Genomic DNA, 17,352 nt, shown 5'->3' with positions numbered 1-17,352 from the left:
TCCTTGTCTATTAGTCTTAGTGCTACTTCCATTAGCAAAGACAGAGTGACTGAATAATGCATAGTTGTTAAAAAAATATATACTATTTAAGCATATTAAAGATTGCAGAAGAAATCTTGTAAGATATATGGAAGAATATATTGTATCTTTCTAATGTAAATGCACAAAAGCTCACAGTCTAAAGTATTTTAAAAGATATAAAAATATCAATAAGGTTAAATATGGGTAAGGGGATTGTGAGTAGTTTTTATTTGCTAGCTATATGTTTTGATATTATCACTTCATTTACTGGTATAGATTCTAGATTCCAAAAATATCAGCGGCTTAGTAAGGATTACAGATATCTGAATCATGTAATCACACATACATCTGCAGAGTGTGCGCCTCCTTAGGGTGTACCTCTTGTGTACCTTAAGTGTATTAACACATTAAGAAATACAACCTAACAAAATATATCAAATTACTTGAAAGAAATATAATAATGAAAATAATACCATAATAATACCAAATAATACCATAATAATCTTTTTTAATGAGCCAAATTATTTATTTGACTTATAGGAGGTGATCATCAAAAGACATTATTGGATTACAAAAGTAATTTAATAAAAGAAACTTCTAACTGCAAAAGTCAAATTAACTTAGTGAATGGTTTAAAGTCAAATTTTATTTAGAACATGTCATTAAAAACTCAAATACACAATATAAAAAACAGTGAATGATGAAGACAAAAAAGTGTGTGTGTGTGTGTGTGTATGTATGTATTCATTCATGCTTGGAATATATTTTAAAATGCTTCTTGCAAAAAACAAATTTTCCATGTACTAGAAAATTACTGAGATAATATGTTCCTTAGGTGGCCAACAATTTTATATAAAAACATCAGATGTGTTCAGCTGGTTAGAAGTAAGTGTTAGCATACTCTGAAAGATGGTAATGAATGTAGCTTTAGGTTTCATGAAGGAAAGTGTAGCAGGCTAACAGAAAAGGCACAGTTACTGAATCACATAATTCAAATTGCCCCAATTATACTACAAACATCTCCTAATGTTGTGAGGAGAAGCTTTTCTTTAAAAAATTTTTGCTTAAAGCAGAGAGAAAAAAATATATATATTAATCAAGATAACTATCTGATAGGCTACAGGTCAAAGTGAATTATCAAACAAGTGATTTCTAATTTATAGAAAAATACTACTTCCACTTCTTTTTTATTTGACTTTTAAAATTTCAGCTTTATTGAGTTATAATTAACAAAAATCGTATATATTCAAGGTGTAAAACAATGTTTTGATATATGTACACATAAACCCAACATATTTTAACAACATGTATATGTTTCCACCAATCAGATGAGATGATGACCACAGAGTACAGGCCCCCCTCATTTCCCAGCTGTTAATCCTTTAGTAGCTGAGTTGTCTTGAGTTCTGGAAGTTCTGTAAGAAACATGAGGGTGGTAGGAGTAGTACTAACAAAGTCCCTGAGCAGTACTGTGTGCATATATATGTATATGTGTATTTACAATGAGACTGAAACACACACACACAGACAGAGACAGAGACAGAAACAGGAATGTACAGGCATACATACATACATATTATAATTAATTTTTTTTTTTTTTTTTGAGATGAAGTCTCGCTCTGCCACCCAGGCTGGACTGCAACGGCACAATCCCGGTTCACTGTAACCTCCACCTCCCGGGTTCAAGTGATTATCTTGCTGTAGCTGGCATTTATAGCCACATGCCACCAGGTTTGGCTAATTGTTATTCTTAGTAGAGAAAGGATTTCACCATGTTAGCCAGGCTTATCTTGAACAACTGACCTCAGGTGATCTGCTCACTTCAGCCTTCAAAAGTACTGGGATTACAGGCACGAGCAATTGCGCCCAGCCTATAATTACTTTTTAAGTAATTTATAGAAGAGGGTGGAAGGAACATAAAAAAGAAAAAAAGTAGTCAAAAATGTGTAATTAAGTAGAAAAGTAAGTGATATTCCAGAGGAAAATCTAACAATTCTACCAATGACCTGAATCCCAAAGAAATAAATGTGTGGGTTTTTTTTTTTCTTTTTTTTTTTTGAGATGGAGTTTCACTCTTGTCACCCAGGCCAGAGTGCAATGGTGCCATCTTGGCTCACTGCAACCTCTGCCTCACGGGTTCAAGCAATTCTCCTGCCTCAGCCTCCTGAGTAGCTGGAATTACAGGCACTCGCCACCATGGCCAGATAATTTTTAGTAGATACAGGGTTTCACCATGTTGGCCAGGCTGGTGTTGAACTCCTGACCTCAGGTGATCCACCCGCCTCGACCTCCCAAAGTCCTGGGATTACAGGGATGAGCCACCGCACCTGGCCAAATGTGTGTTTTATTAAAAATATATACCACAAATATATAGTATAAACATTTTTAAATGCATAGAATTTGTAATCACTAAAACTTTAAAATAACTTAATATAATTTAAAGTAAAGCTCATGAATTTCATTGTAACCGAATTAATCTTTTACTACTTATCCTTGTTTTGTTTTGTTTAAAACAGGACCTATTTGTATAAATTCTATTCACAGTTCCGCTTGTTATTTCTGCTGAGCCAATTTAACATTCATTAAGCTTCTGCGAAGGCTATATGAGAAAGAATCTCTTTGCCATTGTGCGAGGCTGAAAACGGCCTCCCAAAAGATATCCACGTCCTGCGCCATGAATCTGTGAATGCTACCTTCTGTGACAAAAGACGGTCTTCGCAGATGCGATTAAAGTACGTATCTGGAAATGGAGAGATTCTTACTCCATTTCCAGATTCTGCAGGGGAGCAATCACAGAAGGAGATTTTACATATAGAAGAGGAGAAGACAATGTGGCCCGAGAGGGAGAGAGTGGAGTGACAAGGATACTGGCAAAGGAATGCCAGCCACTACCAGAAGCTGAAAATGTCATGGAACACATTCTCCCGAGAACCTCCAGAGGGACAATGGCCCTGCCAACAACTTGATTTCAGCCTGGTGATACTGATTTTTAACAACTGGACTTCAAAGTTATGACAGAATACATTTACATTATTTAAAGCCAACATATTTATGCAGTAGCCTTAGGAAACTAATACACCCAATAAGGGAAAAATTGGAAACAATAACTTTTCTATGAATAAAATGGAAATATAATTAAATGTAGTTGAAATTTGTCAGTATTGGAAAGAGTTAAATGATATAAGTTATCTTCATGAATAGTCTAAATAATACATTTGTCTTGTGTTCATTTCCTACTCCCAAAAAGTAGACAAATATGTACTAATACATTACAGTGACCTTCACTAAACAAGGTAAGTCCCCTTGACGATTCCCAGGTAAAGCAAACTCCTTCAAACTAAACATTGCTGAGTTCCAGACTTGATAAAAGAGCCTTTAAAAAAAAAAAAAAAAAAAAATGTGAATTTGTGGCCAGGTGTGTGGCTCACGCTTGTAATCAAAGCAATCTGGGAGGTCAAGGCAGGTGGATCAGCTGAGGTCAGGAGTTCAAGACCAGCTGATCCATATGGAGAAATCCCATCTCTACTAAAAACATAAAAATTAGCCAGGCGTGGTAGCAGGCGCCTGTAGTTCCAGCTACTTGGGAGGCTGAAACAGGAGAATTGCTTGAACCTGGCAGGCAGAGGTTCCAGTGAGCTAAGATCATGCCACTGCACTCCAGCCTGGGCAACAGAATGAGACTCCATCTCAAAAAAAAAAAAAAGTAAATTTGTAATACACAGTTTTTATACCTAACCTTATTCCAACGTAAGTACTTTCAAAGATTAGACAAAAACAATCACTGCATACATGATGTAAATGAAGGCTCTAAATTTACCATATGCAAAAGCAAAGGGAATATTTTTTCTACCCAATCCCTGACATATTTGCTTCATTAAACAGAGATGAAACTATTTAAGTAAACAGATAATCAGTGAACAAAAAAATATACTTACTGAAAAAATTGCATTCTGAATTTCCTAATTAGGAAGATGAAAATCGGAAACACTCTTCATAGTAACTGCTAGTTTATTGTGAACTTTCAGTTTATATTTCTATTAATGGAGAATTAAAATAAAGACATCACTAAAATTATCAAGGTAGTTTTCTAATAAATAATAGACCTTGATACATAAAGGACCAATTCCTGGGTGAATTTTTCTAAAATCATAATAGTTGATTGGTAAGATTATATAAATTAGGGTAATATTTAGGCTATAAATGACATTATATATTATTTATAATGACATTATATATAAATAACATTATATATTAAGCCTGCTATGGGTACCAAATAAACGTAACTGTTTTCTTGAAATTATTTTAATTTTCCATTGATTTTATCTGGATACTAAACTTCATATATTTTAGAAATCTCTTTCTTTGCCTCATAATTTAGTTCATAGTTTTCAATTAGTCAAATAAACTTATACAAGACATATGCATATAAAATCATCCTTGTGAGGCTCTTTACATCTACAACGTTCAGGAATTGAGAGAGGTGGATAGAGAGAGATGAAATGATTAGATTAAGCCCCTGAGCTCTTATGTTATGCAAGACTGGACACTGCACAGGAGAAAAGAAGATATCCTTGCTAGTAGCTTAACTAAAAAAGGATCCAAATTAGTTGAACTTCTAAAGCAATAACCTATAGATAAAATTCATTAGCTCCCATTGTTTTAGATTTCTTATTTTAAAACATGCCATCACAATGTATTATTTTTCTTCAATAAAAAACAAGAAACCTTTCCAAGGCTGAATCCATAGCAACAGCTTGAATAGGATAGTTAAAGGATTTCTCTAACAAAAATAAAAACTTCCTAATCATAATTTTAAAACTTCATTAAAGGAAAAGACTGAGCATTTTAGCTATGAAAAAGAAATCTGTAATGTGATACAAATGAGTGTCAGATCAATTTATACGAAACTTTGGGATAGCAGACACCAATGCACAGAACAAAAACAGACTATTTTTGAGGTATAATACACATAGCTTCTTTGTCCCTGACAACACCAATTAAAGAATTAAAAATATATTACAAACTCATTTCTGTAATACTTACACACGGGAAAGTAGAAACTGCAGAATATTGTGAAAGTAAATAAAGATCAGTAGTCACTTCTAAAAGCAGGCCCTGACTTAGAACGATTTAGAGAGACAGAAGCTTCTGCACCTATAAAAAGGAGTATTATCCCCCAAGGTTTATATCCTAGTTCCCCTATCTTCTAGCCTAGTTAAGGAGCATTACAATTGTAATATGTTTTTCTTTCTCTGCTTTTCTACTGAGACAAATCTTTAAAGAAATAAAGAAACAACTAAGAAGGACTGATAAAGTGCTTGCTTCATTTCAGGTACATTACCTGAACAAAAACCTTACAAAGTGAGGTCGCTACAAAAAGACAAAGTCCAAAGGGATTATTCGAGATTTAGGAACCAGGCATTGAAAACGATATCCCTGAACAAGTGAGAATAACCACTCCTAAGTGAAAAGAAAAGGAACAATGCTGAGATGTTGTAATCATGTAAAGATTGATTAGGTGTCTTAGACTAGAAAACGAATGAATTACACATGATACAAAAATATGGGATTTAAACATCCAAGATATTGAAAGATCAATATCGTAATAAAAGAAAAAAGCTATGAAAAGGGGAAAAAATCAGTGAGTTTTCATTACTGAAAAAGTGTGCTTCAAAGAGACTCATCCATGTGCAGTGAAGGCTAGAATTCTATTAAGTAAACAGAGTTATAATTTGGTATAAAGCCAATAAAAAAAAATCTACGAAGTATTTTCAGAAGTGATAGGATAGGGGAAGCACTACTGTAGGATGAGCTGAAGTTCTTTTAAAACTATTTTATTAAGTATAATTATAAAAGTCTATCTGGTGATAAATTCAATCATTTGAAGAAAAGAATATGATTCCCAAGCAATCATTCTTTTTTATTTTATTTTTTTATTTTTTTTGAGATAGTCTCTCTCTGTCTCCCAGGCTGGAGTGCAGTGGTGTGATCTCAGCTCACTGCAACCTCCGCCTCCCAGGTTCAAGGGATTCTTCTGAACCTTGAAGCCTCCCAAGTAGTTGGGACTACAGGTGCATGTCACCACACCCAGCCAATTTTGTGTGTGTATGTGTGTGTGTGTTTTTAGTAGAGATGGGGTTTCACCATATTGGCAGGTTGGTCTCGAACTGCTGACCTCGTGATCTGCCCGCCTTGGGCTCCCAAAATGCTGGATTACAGGCATGAGCCACCGCGCCCGCCCCTAAGCAATCATTCTAAATGCCATTGCAATGAAGTAAAATATACAGCATAGAGGAAAAAAAAAGAAATAACCCCTAAAAGAAATCTAGAGAAATTCCAAAGATTACACACAGAATACATAATTCTAAAAATTATAGGATCTTTTAAGAAAACATACAATTATGTATTTAATAAACATTAAGACTATTACATCCAAGAATACAGTTAATGACTATTAAATAAACAGTTAAGGATGAGATGAATTCCTCTTGAATCTTTAAATATTCTTTACAAATTAAGGTCTCACAGGTTGGAACACTATCATTCTTTTCTCTCCTTTCTTCTACAAAATATCTGTCTTTTGCAAGGTATAGATGATATTAGAGGAAAAAGAACTGGAAATAGATATGTATGTGCAATGATGAAAGTAAATACAACCATAAAGAAATAAGAAAGTCAGGCCGGGCGCGGTGGCTCAAGCCTGTAATCCTAGCACTCTGGGAGGCCGAAAGGGGCGGATCACGAGGTCAGGGGATCGAGACCATCCTGGCTAACACGGTGAAACCCCATCTCTACTAAAAACTACAAAAAACTAGCCGGGCGAGGTGGCGGGCCCCTGTAGTCCCAGCTACTTGGGAGGCTGAGGCAGGAGAATGGCATAAACCCGGGAGGCGGAGCTTGCAGTGAGCTGAGATCCGGCCACTGCACTCCAGCCTGGGTGGCAGAGCAAGACTCCGTCTCAAAAAAAAAAAAAAAAACAAGAAATAAGAAATAAGAAAGTGATGAATAGTTCGTATAATGGGAAAGAGATAACGACTACCAGCAGCACTAGATATGCATTTGGATAATTTGTCAATTGATTTTTTTTTAACAGCATTCCAGTAGGTTATAAAAGATGGTCAAGAATTGGAGTGACCTTTAGATAAAGGACTCAGGCACTAGAGGTGGAAACAGTGATGATGGGAAGAAACAGTGGTAAACAATAGGGTTCTACATAATAAACCTTTTTACTTTCATCCTTCCTTGTTCAGGTATATCTAAATCTGTAAACATAAATGCCCCATCTTGTGTAGATAAAGCAAAGGCACAAGGCAGCAAACTTGAGCTTGATCTCTAAGTGTGATAACCTCTCTGGAAAAGTAGAGAAAAGTACTGAATAAACTAGTGAATATAATTCAGTCAATAAAGCACAGGCCTGGGAATTACTCACCTGACCAAAGAGTGAGGCATGGGGAATATTCACAAGATGAGACGCAGTGACCTATGGCTGACTGTTTAAAAAAAATTGTATGTTCATGAGAAGATATAATTTTCCATTTGAGTACTAGTCATGTGGGGAAATGTAATGCTACTGACATATTAGGATGGATAAAGATGAACATACTGAAGTGTAAAACACACACACACACGAAACCACACACTTTAAATTGAAGAAAGTTACACAGTAATTTTGACATTTAACATGAACTTAACTGTGGTATTCAATAAAAGAACCCAGCTTAAATGTAAATGTTTAAATCATGAATGAGACTGTACAGTGTGCACTTCGTCAGGAGGAAATGGTTATGTCCTGTGGGCATACCTTTATTCATTACTGTTTGAAGGCGTACTTGGCCAAGGTGCAAATACTTTTATTAAAGATAACCAAAAACAATGCCCAACTAAACAGTCACAAACTGTAATTTTCTTCCTTTTTCTGGCACGGCAATAAAAGATCACATACTAAACAAAAGCTCTCTTGAAAAAAAAATTGGATGCTTACATAATTTAGAAGAAAAAAGCATGAAACACTTAAAAAAAACAGTATTCTTAAAGAAAAATGTGAGAAAGTGCTCAATTTTCCAGACTTTATAATCATATTTAAAATATACTATGCACACATTGAAGGAAGAAAGAAAAAAAGTTGATAAAATACAACATATTTCACAGGCGATAGATACAAGAAAAATAAGTTTGCTAATACATTTGAAGTATCCATGGAATCAGTGTTTACATTAAGGGATCAATCAGGAAACAGAACTTTATGGACAGTGTAATTTTTTAGATAATCGTGATTCATTTGTACAAGCATTAAATAAAATAGAGAAAATGAATGCTTTTTATTATTACTTTTCTAAAATGTATCCCATAACCACCTGTGGCATTAAACACTTGTTAAGATTGATTTGTATACTCTGACATGCCTGGAATACAAACATTTCCCCCTTAGTTCAGTAAGAAAATATGAGGCTTTTACATGTATCTTTGACAGCAGTTTTCAACCCTGAAAAGCAGTAGTAACTCCTGAGGAAGACCTGAAAGATGCCTGAGCCTGATTTCTAACCACTGCCACCATCCTACCAGCCGCTCTTGATTCAGATTCTGGGATCTGCAGTCTAGGGCTTCAGGAGATAAATGCTAGACCTGAGAAGGTAAAAGACAGTAGCTACAAGTACCACTGTTCCAGTAATAAAATGACAGATCTGTATTTAAAAAAATAATAATAAATTATCATAGAGGTTTGAAAACATCAGGTTACAGGGAATATATTTCCTAAAACCCTGGTAATAATACTTTTGCAAATCATAAATATTTTGCAATAAAATTTGTCTCAATCTCTGCTTTGCATTTTAAATGTATTTCTTAGGTTTTAACAAAAATTTACAATTATATTTAATCCTTCATTGCCTAATCTTCCTACTAATTTACTTATTGTATTAATTTTATTTACTTATTTTTTAGACGAAGTTTCACTTATTGCCCAGGCTGGAGTGCAATGGCGCGATCTCAGCTCACCACAACCTCCACCTCCCGGGTTCACACGATTCTCCTGCCTCAGCCTCCTGAGTAGCTGGGATTACAGGCATGCCCCACCACACCGGGCTAATTTTTGTATTTTTGTAGCGACAGGATTTCTCTATGTTGGTCAGGCTGATCTCGAACTCCCCACCTCAGGTGATCTACCTGCCTCAGCTTCTCAAAGTGCTGGGATTAGCCGTGTGAGCCACTGCACCCGGCCCTTCCTACTAATTTATTATTCTCAAAAAATAAAATTTAAATATCTTCATCAATTTAAGTTAATCACATTTAAATCACTGAAGGCTTCCATGCTGGCTCAGAATTTATCCATTTGTGCTCCTGAGCATCCCTATGATTGTCCTTAAACTCACATCATTTACTTATGAGAAAGTTTCCACTATACTTGGGAATGCCATCAGAAAAGAGCCTGGTAAATTTACTCAAGCTTCTGATCTTACCCTGTTGTTCTAACCCATCAACTTTTTTTTTTAAATTTCGCAATTTCCATACTATGCATTACATCAATCATTTTGCCAAACACTAACAGTTTTGTAAAAAAAAAGAAAACAAAGTTATCAATGTTCAATGTTTCTTTAAATGCCATTATTAAAACTTGATACTTTTCTTCTCAATACATAATTTTTATTTTAAAACTGTAGCAGATACTGGCTCTTTAGTCAGTCAGACTGCCTTTCTGCATTCTTTCTTTGTATTAGAGAGTATGGAAAGCTTAAAATCACACTTTTCTCACTCCCTTGCAGCTAGATTTCAATACGGTTAATGAACTTGTATAAGAAATGGAAGGAAGAAGCAAGTACACGAGGTAGATTATACAGGGATCAGTCGTTTATGCCTGAGAATGCAGTGATGCTGCATCTAACAAGATCCCATTATCTACATAGTCACAAAGAGTGGAAAACTCAAAGATAACTATGGAGCTGATAAGGGAGTGCTGGGAAGGGAAAAGTATGGTCCCTTTAAACAATACAGACGAGGGAAAGGAAGTGCCGGGTAGAGAAAGGTGGGTCCCCGGCTAGGGCTCCACCCCACGGACCTAGGTGAGGATGAGCACTCCTGCCTTCCAGCCCAAATGTTACGTTTTCCAATACCACCCTGACCCGCCACGAACCATCATGGGCATATAAAAACCCAGGACCCCAACGGGCAGACACACAGGTGGCCAGACGTCGAGAGGACCACATCAGCATAAGCAGGTGGAACCCAGGAGGACGTGGAGGGGGCATGCCAGCTGCAGAGCACCCTAACAGACACCAGCACACCCACAGGTCTTATACCGAGGGACAAGGCGGAGTTTGGCCGGGGCAATCTGAGGACAGCCAGAGCCACTGAGGGGCCCAACTCCAGGGGAAAACCATCTCCCTACTAGCTCCCCCATCAGCGAGAGCTACTTCCACTCAGTAAAACCTTGCACTCATTCTCCAAGTCCAAATGTGATCCGATTCTTCCAGTACACCAAGGCAAGAACACGGGATACAGAAAACCCTCTGTCCTTGTGACAAGGCAGAGGGTCTAACTGAGCTGGTTAACACAAGCTGCCTATAGACAGCAAACTAAAAACACATAGTAGCACACGCCCACTGGGGCTTCATGAGCTGTAAACATCCACGCCTAGCCACTGCCGCAGGGTTGGAGCCCCACAGCCTGCCCCTCTGTGAGTTCCCCTAGAGGTCTGAGCAGCGGGGCACTGAAGGAGTGAGCCACACCCCCATCGTACACCGTGTGAGGGGGACAAGGGAACCTTTCCCATTTCAATGTCACCGCTAATTAGTTCATGACACTAATAATTTCTATTTGTACCTTCCCACACATAATTATGTGCACATTCGGAATCAGCTTTTTCATGAGAAATAATCATAAAAAGGGGCTGTGCATGGAAAAAAATATTTTCTCTGTGCATTTGGTTTCAAAATTCAAATTTTAAAATGTATTTTTTAGAAACAGAGTTTATTACAGTTATCATACAAAAAGAAACAGAGGTTGGCAATACCTAGGATCGCTCGGGACAGAGAGGAAGGAGAGGACGGGGCTGTATTTCAGCTAAGATGAGAAGCAGTACTCTTTTTATGAAAAATAAGAACATAATTTGACTTCACTTAGGACATCATTTTGGAAGAACACAACACATCTGGAATATCAGAAACTTTGGAATCAAAGTAAGTGTTGGAAAAGAAGTGGAATAAGGTTCACATGAGCAAAAGCTGGAGGCAGAACCTGGACTGAAGCCATAAAGAATGGTAAGGAAATGGCAGAGCCTGGAAAATTAAATGGCAAAAACAGAAAACTTGAATGTGTCCAAAAAAATAACAAAAACTGCCAGCACTACAAAGACAAATAGTACAGGTATGTCCAAACCTGAGAGCACCTGGGCCTAAAATGCCTCAACATTTTGAAAAGAAAAAGAAAACCAACAAAATTTCTTCAGATGTTAAAATTATTTTTATGTAATAACTCATTAGTAATTTTAAAATGAGTTCATGTCTCAGGATCAAGTGGAAAGAGCTCCTGCTCAGCTGAGAACAATGTGTTCATGAGATTGCTTCTAGTTCTATTCACATGAACAGATATTTGCAAAAATCAGCAACTGTAATTACCAGTGCAAAACATTACAGATTATTATTTCATTATTATTATCACTTCTAACCTCTCAACATGACTGTAAATGTGACTTCTTAAGTCAACGACATAGAATTAATTGGCAATCACAAACTAACTGTACTTAGCATAATGATAGAGTAAACCCTGTTTAATGTAAATATGCAAATATCAACGGCATTGTTATTTACAAAGACAACAAAAGCCATCACTTGTATATTCTTCAACTTATATTATTTCATTACATTCTAATTTGTATATGAAATAATGCCTATTCTGAGAGAATTTTTTAATTCAAAGGAAGTTTGCAACAGTGTTTCATAATAGTAACACATAGTTATATATACACATGTATATATTCACATATATTATTATACTACACATCCATTTAATTTCTTAGAAATGCTAATTAAATGAGTTCTTTAAGTAATTTATGAAAATTAAACACATGAAAATTACTAGATTGATGTTAGACATGAGACTTGTTAAAGTAAAATAACCTACTGTTGGCTCTTGTAAACATTTTCTTCCCACATTACATGTAAGTGGTCTTCTTGGGATATGTCAATGGTTAATTTTTAAATTTTAAATCTGAAGCACTTCTCCTTTATAATCTGTAGGCAAAGTTACAAAGGAGTACACAATAAAAACAAAAACTATATCCAGCAAAATACTCAACATTGTTGAACAATTTACGGGGTAAATTCAGAGCACTTCTGTGGCTCAAATGCAGGAAGCAGGGAGGGTAGAAAACGAACATTTTGTTCTTCTAAGCAGTGGTAATGAAGGTGGAGCCCTGATTTTAATACCTCAAGAAAGCATACAATTGTTATAAAATTATATTAGCTTTATAAGAAACAGACTTGATTGATCTAGAATAAGTATATTAATAAATTTTATTTCTTTTTATAATAGTCATTCATATCAAAGTAGAATGCTTAGCCAGAATAAATATTAATTTATACCTTGTAGACATCACTCTATTAATAACGTGTATGGACTTGACCCAAGTAACTCACATAATAATGTACCTTTTGAGATTTTCATGATATATTGGGAGGGGTGCAGCAAACTGAAGACCAATAGGCACAGTATAAATCACATTTTTATGATAATAAAAAGCATATAAATACAGGGAGGCAGAGGACAAGGGCAAGGACAGTTTATAAATGCCTAAAAACAGATTAGGAAGAATACCCATAAAATCTATCAAAAGTGGATGGTAGCCTAGAGGGCCAGGCCATTAATGATTATAAGAAGGGCTACTTTTCTTTCCATTTTTTTTTTAATTAGGTCCTATTTTTCAAACAGACATTATGAATCACGTTGCATAATTACAGAAAAAGTAAAACTGACTCTCTTCAAGTAAAAATAAAGGCATTTCAAATATCAAAATTAAAAGTTTTCCTGGGTTGATACACATGTCAAAAGTCCTATCGTTTTCTACACATCTAAAGAAATATACATGTGCATATATATATGAAAGTTTAACTTTTTATTAATGTAAAAAATTTCCAAGGAAAATCTATTCCAGAGAAAAAGATTATTTTTTAATCTGTATGTTCAGGAAATTATGTAAACTGAAAATATGAAAAGAACAATTTAAACTCAATCAAAGTGCCATTCCTTGGCTTTCCAAAAGAGGGAGATATAACTCCACTGCCACAAACATATCAATTTGATACATAAATGATCTATTCAAATACACAACTTACCAAGAAAATAATTTTAAGGAAAAACTCTAAATTATGTGTTTATGTTAGCCTTATGATTTTAATTGCCTAAAAAGCACAGTTAAATCCATGAAAAATATCATGATCTACAATAATAAAATGAAAGCTGTTCCAGCTCCTTTACAGAGAGCTCAATAGTAGAATAAAAATGTGACAAAAGGCCGGGCGCGGTGGCTCACGCCTGTAATCCCAGCACTTTGGGAGGCCGAGACGGGCAGATCACGAGGTCAGGAGATGGAAACCATCCTGGCTAACACGGTGAAACCCCGTCTCTACTAAAAATACAAAAAATTAGCTGGACATGGCGGCGCCTGTGGTCCCAGCTCCTCGGGAGGCTGAGGCAGGAGAATGGCGGGAACCCGGGACGCGGCACTTGCAGTGAGCCAAGAGCGCGCCGCTCACTCCAGCCTGGGTGACAGAGGGAGACTCTGTCTCAAAAAAAAAAAAAAAAAAAAAAAAAAGAGACAAAAGACCAAAAAGACTTATGCTATTTAGATTTTGAAACATAAGTTTAGAGATGACAGATGTCAGTTACTAAAATTTGTACCTCCTGATTGTTATTTGAAAATTCAAATTTAGTATTATTCTGAACTAGAGACAGAACGCTACCCATTTCTTACAATGATTCTTAAAATTTTCTTTCCTTGAGCAGTGGTCTGTTGCTCTCGTTGAAGAGGTCCTTCGCATCCCGTTAGCTGTATTTCTAGGTATTTCATTCTCTGTGTAGCAATTGTGAATGGGAGTTCATTCATGATTCAGCTCTCTGCTTGTCCATTGTTGGTGTAAAGGAATGCTTGTGATTTTCGCACATTGATTTTGTATCCTGAGACTCTACTGAAGTTGCTTATCGGCTAAAGTTGTTTTGGGGCTGAGACGATGGGGTTTTGTAAATATAGAATCATGTTGTCTGCAAACAGGGACAATTTGACTTCCTCTCCTCCTTTTTGAATACCCTTTATTTCTGTCTCTTTTCTGATTGCCCTGGCCAGAAGTTATATGCTATGTTGAACAGGAGTGGTGAGACAGGGAATACTTGTCTTATATCAGTTTTCAAAGGGAATGCTTCCAGCTTTTGCCCACTCAATACGATATTAGTTGTGGGTTTGTCATAAATCGCTCTTATTATTTTTAGGTATGTTTTATCAATGCCTATTTTATTGGGAGTTTTTAACATGAAGGGATGTTGAATTTTATCAAAGTCTTTTCTGCATGTACTGAGAGCATCATGTCATTTTTGTCTTTGGTTGTCTCCATGATGGATTACATTAATTGATTTGCATATGTTGACCCAGCCTTGCATCCCAGGGATGAAGCTAACTTGACCATGATGGATAAGCTTTTTTGAAGTGCTGCTAGATTTGGTTTGTCTGTATTTTATTGAGGAATTTCACATTGATATTCATCAGGGAAATTGTTCTACTATAAAGACACATGCCCACATATGTTTACTGCAGCACTGTTTACAATAGCAAAGACACGGCACCAACCCTAATGCCCATCAATGATAGACTGGATAAAGAAAATGTGGTACATATACACCATGGAATACTATGCAGCCATAAAAAGAAATGAGATCATATCTTTTGCAGGGACATAGATGAAGTTGGAAACCATCATTTTCAGCAAACTAACACAGGAACAGAAAACCAAACACCGCATGTTCTCACTCATAAGTGGGAGTTGAACAATGAGAACACATGGACACAGGGAGGAGAACATCACACACCAAGGCCTGTTGTGGGGTGGGGGTGAGGGGAGGGAACTCAGAGAACGGGCCAATAGGTGCAGCAAACCACCACGGCACATGTATACCTATGTAACAAACCTGCACGTTCTGCACATGTGTCCCAGAACTTAAAGTAAAATAAAAATAAAAAATAAAACTAAAGCTATATCAATCAAAAATTATAATAATTGAGATAACAGCTATACTTACACTGGTACTGTTCAGGCAAAGTCAAACGTAGGGTGAGCCAGTAATAATAGTACTTACTGTATCAAGTTCTCGCAATGAGTCAATGAGAAAATATATGTAAATTAGTTAGCTATCAATGGGAAACATTCAATAAGTGGTAGCTGCTTATGTTGGTATTTTTCATGCCTCCTACTTTGGCTAACAAAGCAAGAAAACCAGTGAGCTGTTTATTCTTATCTCTTAATAGATGATGCTGGGTCTAGTCATGAGGTAATGAGTGTTTAACAATATAATCATATAGAACGCTGTTTGAGAGGGAAAGGAGCTTTATGTCTATTTAGTTATGTTTATTATAGTGATTCTCCACCCAAAGGAGGAAAATCTGTTTTTCCAATTTAAAAACTTGAAACAGCCCATCGTGCCTCTTCCACAGACCTAGCTCCTTAGCTTGGCAGTTACTTCCACAGGAAGCCACTTCTACTGAGTGGACTCTCAGTAGAGTCCAAGCTCTTGGGCTTATTGGAGCAGATAAACATTAAAAATAACTAATTTATTAGATTATTTCCTTACAGGAAGTAATGTTTACAATTCTGATTCCCTGTGCATATTACAGTAACAGGTACATAGAGGATACTCAATACATATTTGTTGAACTAGTGAAAATATGAATAAATAGAACTCGGCAGCTAAAAATCAACCTTATGAGGTGATGGCCTGCAACCAAAGCTCCACCATGATTGGGAACTTTCCTGTGCTTCAACTAGAACATCTGAAGGTCACAGAATCAAGGAGTTCGGGGATTTCACAGCTGCAGCTGGTGCCAAGCAGCTGTTTGCGATTTAGATTGGTGCCTTTAGTTAATTGGTTGTAATAAATAAAAACTCAGTAAAGTTAATCTGCTAATTATCTCAAAAAAACAAAAAAGAAAAAGGCAGAAAAAATTTCCGCAACACTTTTTAAAAAGTAGTAAGTTCAGTTCTTAAAAAAAAGTTCCGAACCTAAAATAAAGGTTAAAAATAAAACAGCCATTAAGACCTAAAGCAGCAATGAAAACAATAATAGTTGCCTTGCCACAGTTTCTGTAAAATTAGCCCTTACAAACTATCGAAGAATCAAATTATTTGATTTCCTCCTTCAAAGACTGGGTCTCAAAATGGCTTTAACACTCAATACATTTTTTTTTTTTTTTTTGAGTGTCTACTCTGCCACACACTGTTCAAAGAATTGAGAGTATACAGGAGAAAACAAACAAAAAAAAAAAACACAGCAAAGACCATGCTCTCATAGAGCTTACACTGACATGGAAAGGGGATTATTTCTATTAAATTTTAATTCCTCTTATCATATACTATCGGTATCTTTCTCTTTTTTACTATAGATTAAGAAGAACCTTGACTGCCATCTCATGTTAAACGTCTTCTTATTCCAAACAATATTCTTCTCTGCTTACTATTATTATGTGTGGCAATATCTTACTAAATTTTATATACACTTATAATTTCATTATTTATAAAATATTTTTAACAACTTACAAAATAAACATACTGTGCATTTTGATTTAATATATTTAAGTAACTCTGAGTTAATACTGTTAAATAACAAATGCCAATAAAAATAACAACTCAGTCATAGGATTTATCATGGTAAATGTCCGAGGAAGAAAGACACAAGGGACAAGGAAATATTATATAATTATACGACCATGGAGTAAAATCAAGCAAATGTGGAAAGATTTAGATCGCTTCTCTTGTAAACAAATGCCTTAAATCTGTAATCCAGACTTTGGAGCCCATCCCTCAGACATCCCTTGATGAGACAAGAGCAGCCGACTCTAACTGCTCTGCAGACCTTGAATGCAAAACCACATGGTCAACCAAGGCAGAGGGAGTGTGGAGGACACTCAGCCTGCCTCCAACAGAGAGACCCCTGGGCTAATTCAGGTGGCATTATCACAGAAGAATATGATAAACAAGACCGCACCACCACCATGTCAGAGGCCAGAAAGAGGAAGAACCAGAAGAAGCAGTCTCCAAAATGCATGAGCGTCCAACACAGCATCCCTTCCCACATCAA

General features: G+C 36.1%; 1 protein-coding gene across 1 annotated transcript in view; it reads right to left on the bottom strand.

The window, feature by feature from the left end:
- The window catches only part of GBE1 (1,4-alpha-glucan branching enzyme 1), a 269,487-nt gene that overhangs the window by 164,867 nt on the left and 87,268 nt on the right, over positions 1-17,352 (bottom strand). The gene's annotated exons all lie outside the window — the stretch shown is intronic.

The sequence above is a fragment of the Piliocolobus tephrosceles genome, chromosome 2 (assembly GCF_002776525.5).
Source record: "Piliocolobus tephrosceles isolate RC106 chromosome 2, ASM277652v3, whole genome shotgun sequence".
Classification (NCBI taxonomy): Eukaryota; Metazoa; Chordata; class Mammalia; order Primates; family Cercopithecidae; genus Piliocolobus; species Piliocolobus tephrosceles.
The sequence above is the reverse complement of the archived record's forward strand: the minus strand, read 5'-3'. Positions and strand labels throughout refer to the sequence as shown.